Source organism: Procambarus clarkii, chromosome 64 (assembly GCF_040958095.1).
Source record: "Procambarus clarkii isolate CNS0578487 chromosome 64, FALCON_Pclarkii_2.0, whole genome shotgun sequence".
In the NCBI taxonomy this organism is placed as follows: Eukaryota; Metazoa; Arthropoda; class Malacostraca; order Decapoda; family Cambaridae; genus Procambarus; species Procambarus clarkii.
This window is the reverse complement of record NC_091213.1, coordinates 5,901,853-5,910,847: the sequence shown is the minus strand read 5'-3', so window position 1 is coordinate 5,910,847 and position 8,995 is coordinate 5,901,853. Positions and strand designations below refer to the sequence as shown.

The 8,995-nt window shown below is 43.3% G+C and overlaps 1 long non-coding RNA gene across 3 annotated transcripts; it reads right to left on the bottom strand.

Moving 5' to 3' along the window:
- Positions 1-1,367: 1,367 nt before the first annotated feature.
- Positions 1,368-8,528, bottom strand: LOC123768920 (uncharacterized). 3 transcript variants are annotated; one of them, XR_006774165.2, is made up of 4 exons: positions 8,463-8,528; positions 7,977-8,202; positions 5,295-5,425; positions 1,368-1,487 (listed from the first exon to the last, which is right to left on the bottom strand). It is a non-coding gene; the product is annotated as an uncharacterized lncRNA (long non-coding RNA). The 3 variants fall into 3 exon arrangements; XR_011223652.1 differs by having other exon boundaries at positions 5,291-5,425; positions 7,977-8,504; XR_011223651.1 differs by having other exon boundaries at positions 7,977-8,503.
- Between the last annotated feature and the right edge of the window lie 467 nt (positions 8,529-8,995).

Genomic DNA, 8,995 nt, shown 5'->3' with positions numbered 1-8,995 from the left:
GATTTACCCCTCCTATTCTGAAAACCCTTGACTTGTATTAGTAAACGACGTACAAAACGTGGGAAGGGGGACTCCACGGAGGTAAGCAAGGAACAATACGAGGAGAAAATTTATAAATACGAACAGAAAGATTCCTGTAAGCGACATACCCGGACATCTACAGGGAGACAATGAAGAGCAAACGAGCTAGCGAGTGCTCACATCCTGAGAAGGAGCAGCAACGACACGGGTACCAACACGAGTGGGGTTGAAGGTGACAGCCATTCACAGAGTCGACAAGATGCCTATGAAGGGGAAAATGAGGAGGAGTTGAGTCCAAACGTTGGAGGTCAAAGTATTTACTCCACGTAGCACGACAAAACCATGCAACGGAGGAGGATGGGAAGAGAGCGGCCGTGGCGGGGACGGCTATGACAACCCCTAGAGAGAAACGGGTTGAAAGGTTCAGTACTCGCAAGAAAAGAACGAGCCGTGCAAGGGGACGAGACTCACCACAGCAGGCTTGGGGCTCGACCCAACCACAGAGGAGGGAGGGGAGCACGGAGGAAGAGTCCGGTCTGGGCCTAAACCGGCTCCTGTAGCAGGGGCTACAGATCCCGGTCTTCCAGGACGGTCCGACTCAGGTGCCTGGTCGCCCACCCCATGAGCCTGGTTAGTAGTAAAGTCGTCATCCATATAGCAAACCAACACAAAAGGGATAGGACCCGCAACCAAGGGACACCACCTGCCAGGGAGGCCGAGCGCCGGCCAGTGCAGGAAGGGTGTGTCGTCCCCAGCGGTGCTCCCCTTTTCAACAGGGGAGTCCTACTTCCGTCATTCTCCCACACTGGTGCTAAGACCCCAACCATCCACTCACGGCGCCCTCTCACAGGCGACCCCTCCAGCGGGTGGTCAGATGGCCCCTACAAGGTGCCCTTCGGCACGTACACCACCAAAAGAGGGGGCACAGGCAACCCACACCCGTCCCAGGGAGGTGTACGGGAGCCCATCACCACGGCAAGGAGGCACCACGGAGGGGTTCTTTATATATTACTCATTCACAAATACTGCTGTTTAATAACTGCATATCAAACTAGATGCTCAAAGACACTTTCCACTACAACAAACATTTACAACTAAATATTATGGAACAAACGTCAACCTCTGCCTTCAAGTATGTTTATTGAGACAAGATAAAATACATCTCAAAAGGGATACAATAGCTTAGCTTATTTCTACTCTCCTCTACTTCAAGTCCCTCAAGGGGCGCACAAATTCAGAGTACAGATATACAAATCACAATACAACATTTAATATTGCAGATTAATATAGTAAGTGCTACATTCATTGGGGCAAAATTCTTGTAGTTCCTAAGTATTCTGTCTATCATATCATTATCACACATCCAAACAATTTGAAGTGGTACACTACTTATGTCTATCGTTATCACTTCCACGTCTCGGTACCTACACGAGGTTATCCACGTCTAAGGTACTCAAGCCTCTCACCTGCGAAAGTAAAATTGTATTCACCATTATGAACATTCATATCCTATAAACAATCCTTATCACCATTAGTATCTTTAATACACGTACACTTCTAACAACTACGGAGGGGGAAGGGGGGGGGGGGGGAGGGGAATCAGATAATGCACACCAACGCCTGAACGAAACGGTCAAATGGGACACACATCGTTATCAAACCAACCCCTCCCTCCCCCCCCCCCCCCCCGGGGGTTGCCACCCCTCTGGGGTGTTACCATCTTGTCAGGGACCTGTGTTAACGGTTCTTCACCTGTATTTCACCAACTATTTACACCATCTTTCACCGGACAGACTACCACTATGAAAACAGCCACTACTCCATCGACCGGGATAAATTTTTAGCAACAGGAGAAGATTGGCTACAAATTACCAGATTCTACCACAAATTCCGTCAAATGCTAGAGAGGACGCAAACAGTGGCCACCTTACCACAGCCTTAGATATTAACACCAAGCAAAGCATCCAGCACTTCCACTAACACCATAACATTTATATTTGCCAACATCCAATGTATAAAAACACGCAAATCCAACAAACTTCACTTTATACATGGTCTCCTTCACGAGGCAAATGCAGTGTTTGCAGCCCTAACGGAAGCTCACACAAAGGACTACCATGATGGTGAAATATGGATCTCAGTACAATCTCTCCAGATGTGATAGGAAACACCGGCTTCAGGGTGGGGTCAGCCTCTACATCAAAGACACACTCATCTGTACTGAGCTGCTAAACACCACAAATGATACGGTGGAAGTGCTGATAGTCAAAATAGATATCTTAAATGTAGTTGTTGTCCTTGTATATAAGTCACCGGAGGCAAACCCTCAGCAGTTTAAAGACCAACTAATGAAAATAGAACACTGCTTGGAAAACCTCTCAAATCCAGCTCCGAACATCATCCTGCTTGGGCGACTTCAACATACGCCACCTGAAATGGAACCACCTGGCTAATACAGTAATATCAAACAATACCACGAACTACCCTCAATGAACAGGCACATGCAAATGACCTGCTACGGATGTGAAGTTTGCCTTAAACCAGCACATAGTACAACCAACTAGGAAGGAGAACACGCTGGATCTCATTTTCATTAATAATGATGAGTTGATCGGGAACAATGATTAAAAATACCTGTTACTCATATCACAACTTAATTGAAGTTCTGACAACCATGGGGAAATGGACCTTCAAAACCAGTCAAGATTCCCGGTGGAGGAGATTTCAGCAAATTCAACTTCAATAATAAACAGATGAACTGGGAGCAAATAAACCAGGACTTCACAGAAATAAACTGGGAAGAACAGCTAGAAAATGCAAACCAATCCCTCGAAAAAATAACCTCACTACCACTAGAAATATGTTCAAACCGCATACCCCTAAGAAAAAAGATTAAGATGCAGATTGGAACGGGAACGTCGCTCCCTATATAGGCGAACAAAACGAATCGCGCAACAAATTGAGAGTCGCACCCTATCTCAAGAACGGCGAAGGTGGTTAGGTAGAGAAATATAAACAATTTAACTCAACCTACAAGAATCATACAAAACCCAGGAGAGGCAAAGAGCAAAAGGCCATCGGTGAAACAAATCCGAAATATTTCTTCTATGCAAAATCAAGATCAAAAACCACATCTAGTATCGGGCCCCTGCAAAAGGGAGATGAAACTTTCACCGATGACAAAGAAATGAGCGAGTTACTAAGGAAGCACTACGACTGTTTTCAGCGAGCCATTAAATGCACTAAAGATTGATAACCCAAATGATTTTCTCATGGATGTGATACCAACATCAATTCATATCAGGCGTCGCCCTATCCCCGATAGATTTGGAAGCCATAAACAGTATGCCTATGCACTCTGCACCAGGCCCGGATTCTTGGAACTCCATATTCATCAAGAACTAAGAAACAACTATCCCAGCCCCTTCACATTCTGTGGAGACAAAGCCTACATACTGCCGTTATCCCTGACATACTAAAAACAGCAGAGATAGCACCACTCCATAAAGGAGGAAATAAAGCAGAGGCAAAAAATTACAGACCGATAGCACTAACATCGCACATCATAATTTTTGAGTGCGCTAAGAAGTAACATCACAAAATACATTGAATCACAGCATCTCCATAACCCCGGACAACATGGTTTCAGAACACGGCGCTCTTGCCTGTCGCAGTTGCTGGACCACTATGACATGGCATTAGATGCTATGGAAGACAAACAAAACACTGATGTAATTTACACATTTCGCACAAGCTTTTCATAAATGTGACCATGGTTTTTTTCCACATAAAATGAGTTTAAAAGGAATTACCGGGAAAATAGGCAGATGGATCTACAATTTCCTGACTAACACAACCCACTCTGTAATAGTCAACAAAAAATCCAGCCCATCAACCGTGAGGAGCTCGGTCCCCCAGGGTACTGGGCTTCACTACTTTCTCATCCTCATATCCGACAGACAAGAACACAACCTATAGCACTGTATCATCCTTTGCAGATGACACTAGGATTTTCATGAGTTGGCAACAGAGGACACGGCAAACCTCCAGTCACATGTAGATCACGTCTTTCTATAGGCTACAGAAAATAATATGGTGTCTAACGAAGATAAGTTCCAGCTCATACGCTACGGAAAAATTTAAAATATAACAAACCACGTACAAAACTCTGGCAAATCATAACAGAACGAAAAGGCAATGTAAAGGATCTGGGTGTACTCATGTCGGAAGACCTTACCTTTAAAGAACACAAAGTACCAGTCACAACTGCAAGAACAATGACAGGTTGGATAAAAACATTTCACACGAGATGCTATACCGATGATACTTCAAAACGCTTGTGCTCTCTAGAGTGGAGTACTGCTGCACAATGACAGCACCTTTCAAAGCTGGAGAAATTGCTGAGCTGGAAACCGTCCACAGATCCTTTACTGCTAGAATCAACTCTGTAAAACATCTAAACTACTGGGACCGACTACAGAGCCTAAATCTGTACTCACTTGAGCGCAGGCGGGAGAGATACATAATTTACACGTGGAAAATCATTGAGGGGCTGGTCCCAAACCTGCACACAGAAATATCACATGAGACCAGAAGACATGGCACGATGTGCAGAATACCCCCCTTGAAAACCAGAGGTGCAACAGGTACTCAGAACTATCACAATCAGAGGCCCGAGACTGTTCAACACGCTTCCACTACACATAAGGGACATAACTGCCCGACCCCTCACAGTGTTCGAGACAACTGGATAAGCACCTCCAAAGGATACATGATCAACCAGGAAGTGAGCAGCCCCGTCTAAACGCCCGGTCGATCAGTCCAGTAACCAGGAGGCCTGGTCGACTACCGGGCGGCGGGGACACTAAGCCCCGGAACCACCTCAAGGTAACCTAAAGGTAAGGCAAGGTATCTATGCATCTCTATACACGAATACCGTCTACCATTCATATACACCGATGCTTCAATACTTTTCCACCTGAGTATATCTAATATAAATATTAAGTCTTCCATCTGGTAAGGCTGGGTCTCATCACCTATAATGCTCAAACTACACCACATCCAGTTGATTTGATTGACAGTCGAGAGGCGGGACCAAAGAGCCAAAGCTCAACCCCCGCACGCACAATTAGGTGAATTAGCCGACTACATCCTTACACCACGATGTATTTACAACACGGAGCTGATTTAAGTGTTATGTACTACGTAACAATTATTGGGGTGGGGGGGGGGGGGGCCGGGAGATAAAGACATCTTCAAATTAACAAACTCGCCTCAAGATCACGGCCTCTTCCATTACTCTGGACTGTGGCGTTGCTCGTCCTCTCCACCCCATGCCGATTGGTCCACAAATAGATACGTCATCGTTCTGTTCCGGCCACCCACAACCTCTCCACACGCTCACCTGGAAATCCATAATATGCATCAACTTATCCTCCACAACATTTCCTATTATGTCCTACAACCATCTAGGAACACTCAAATCCAATTTCCTTATATTACACAAATTTTTTTTGTTGTGGATGTATGTTAAGTATATTTGAACATTTAACAATTTGCATTTTACTCCAAGATATGTCTACCAACTTTTAACACCCTTTGAGGGAAAACAATACATAGTAACATGTTCAACCTCTCACGAGTCCTACTTTTATATTAAATACTATCAAAGCGAAACCATGACACCCCTCCCCCACCCCTCCAAACTCCCACTTTCTTATACATACAATTGCAGTGCTAAACGCGATTTTGTTCATTCTCCGGGTTTACTCATCGCGCTAAATTACCCAACCCTCCTCAGCCTCTCGTTTCCTCCTACACTTCTCGCTACCAAACATTAACTGCTCAGTAACTACCTACTAATACCTATATCACCAAAAATTGCACATTATTTTTCAAGGTAAAAGACAGATCTCTTCCTATTACACAATTCTGCATTAACACTACACAATCAACTAGACACCAATATACCGACTGCTACACACGACAGCCCCTGGACCAATACCTGAAGTTAAAAACGCACATTTCGCCATGACAAAGATACCGGACATGTTCCTTTCACTTCCGCCTATACTACTATTTCAACACGCGCTATCCCTCATTACACATTTGTATAAATATCAATACGCAAATGCCCCCTCACACCCCACGTGTACCGTCCCCACCCACCTACACATTCAACATACTCAAACGAGCCTCACATCTGCAGTGCGAATTAATCTACCCAACATTTTCATTCACTCCATGTACCAACATTTTCACTCCATGTATCAACAATAAATCATTCTTAATTCTTCATTTTTTGACCTCTATCTCCTATGAGGTCACGCTTATTTCAGGCACTATCATTATTATAAACTAATTGACTTACTAAAATTATCAAATGGGTTATTGTTAGCAGCAGCTCTACGTCAAACAACCTACAGCTAAATATGTCTACGTCACTCCACGAGGACAGCAACGCCACGCATTTTCAATCGTTCCCCCTCATACGTAATTTTTCATGTACTCAGGTAACCACACCACTATCACCTCCACATTAAATTATGGGGGGGGGGGTTACAACACTATCAACCAATTTTAAAGACACGACGCGCGAACTGTGACGCCAAAGCCTATCGACAGTTATTAAGACCACTGAATAACATTTCCGGAACCAAACTCCATTTTTCGACGTTTTATAAAATCAACACTTACACAACTGACTCGTAGCGTTAACGCTGTTTACTGGCAAATTAAAGCACTCAGAGCACTACCATTTCGGGGTACTACCTATAACTACAAATTAAACACCTATGTCCACCCGATACCATCCCACTCCAACTGCGTTATTCACCACACTTATCTATTGCATGCCGCCAATATACTGCCTTCATTCCCCTTATTTTACATTTTCACCTAATTGCCTGGAAATCCAGTCCACCGCCCTATCGCCATCACGTCACTTTACTTACCTGCACCTGCAGTAGGTGACACTTCAATACACATGACTGCGTTAGGTCCGGTACACTTCCCTTCGTGGCCACGTTGTTATTAACTACTTGCTTTAACACTTATGTAAGGTACAGTTCAACAGTTAATGTCCTTCAATTATGAACCTTTCGCGGTATTTACATGCAATCCTAATATGCCTACTCATCCGGTCTATTCAATTTAGCGTTTCCCACTAACATATTACTTCATACATTGTTATTGCAACCAATTCTCCCTGCAACATGAGAGACTATTTACATTTGAACTAATTTCACCTCATCGTTGACAAACTTACGAAATGCTTATATCCCCAAAACTATCACCAACACTGACGAGTTTCAATTTCATTAAATCTTTCAGACCGTGAACAGTAATTCATGCAAAACTAGCTTCCTGTCACATTCAACCTCAATGTTGTGGAATTTATAACTACTCTCGGCCACTCAACGTAATTTTATGGCGGTTTCAATGTCAACACTCGCCTTCAAACTTTAGTAACGTGCCCCAACCTATCACCACCGACAACCATAATTCTATAACAAAAAAGTCTTTACATTTACTGAACTTGACGCGTCTCCCTCTGGTCTTCCACACAGCCCAGGGGTCCTGCCAGTGTCCGGTATTACCTCCAACAAGGCAACAGTTACCTCATGCTACCAATATTAATGATTTAATCATGCCTATACCATACCTTTATTTGGAACCTGTAGTTACTTTCAGTAAACTATTTTCTCTGAGCTCATTTCAAATGAGAATAACGGCATACATCCATAGCCAACCCACACAAGTAACGCATCAAAAACCCGTCTACACTCTTCAGCACTTAATACTATTAACCACTTCAGTCTACGTATTTAGTACGTAGTCGTCCACATTCTAGTTTTATTATTTTTTCACAAATAATAATGGCAATTTAAGGGGTTACTACGGTATAATAATTTCAAATGCCTCTAACTTAAACTAGGTAATCAATAACTACTTACCTTAAACTCGTACGTCCATCATATCGGCTATTTCAAGTACCACATCTAGCTTTACCGGGACATCTGCCACCACCTTCTGCTCCCCACTGTCCGACTTCAATCATCCGTCCACCACTGCTCCCATCACAAGGAAGGGGGGGGTGTCTCCTCCACATTCAAAACTCGCCAGTCGCCTCATTTCACGCGATGCCTCGTCTTCCCACCATTGCCTCCAATAACAATACCACTGAAATAATTAAAAATACAAGTAAATACATATTTATAAATATATATTACTCCTGATTAGGGATCAGGAGTCAAATATCTCCCTATACATATATACCCCAAGAGGGTATATACGCCACTTGTAAATTATATCTTTTTGACCCTATGTATTGGCGTTTTGAGGGTGTACAAAATGAGTGTAAGCTAGGGGTCTGTCAGCCCTAGCGACCCCAAAGGGTAACGGGGTACCAGCTCAGAGTAACAACACGCCCTAACACTAACTTGTACACCACAACTATGCCAATACTGGGGTCAAAATAACGTTCCGTCGAGCCTCACCCACCAAGTCGACTCAACAGCCAATCACCTTTCGATGTTTCAGTTGACGTCACAATCCCGCAAGCTCTACTGTCATTGGTCGCCTCCACCTAATTGGATACTCAAGTAATTCATGTCAATTATTTATTGAAAATGAAATATATACACCCAAATGTATACCCAATGTATGAGACACATACATATACCAAATGTATGAGACACATACATATACCATATGTATGAGAAACAATGTTTGACTTTACACTCACAAATGATGACGTTGGATTATTTATTATTATAATGATTAAATAATAATCATACTTATTCAAGCTGTAAGTACACTACAACACACTACAGTCTAGTACAGTACCGTACAGTACACTTCCGTACGGTACAGTACTATACATTACAGTACAGCACTATACATTACAATACAGTATGATACAGAACACCCAAGGGCACAGTACAATAGAGAACAGTACAGTACCGTATAGTAC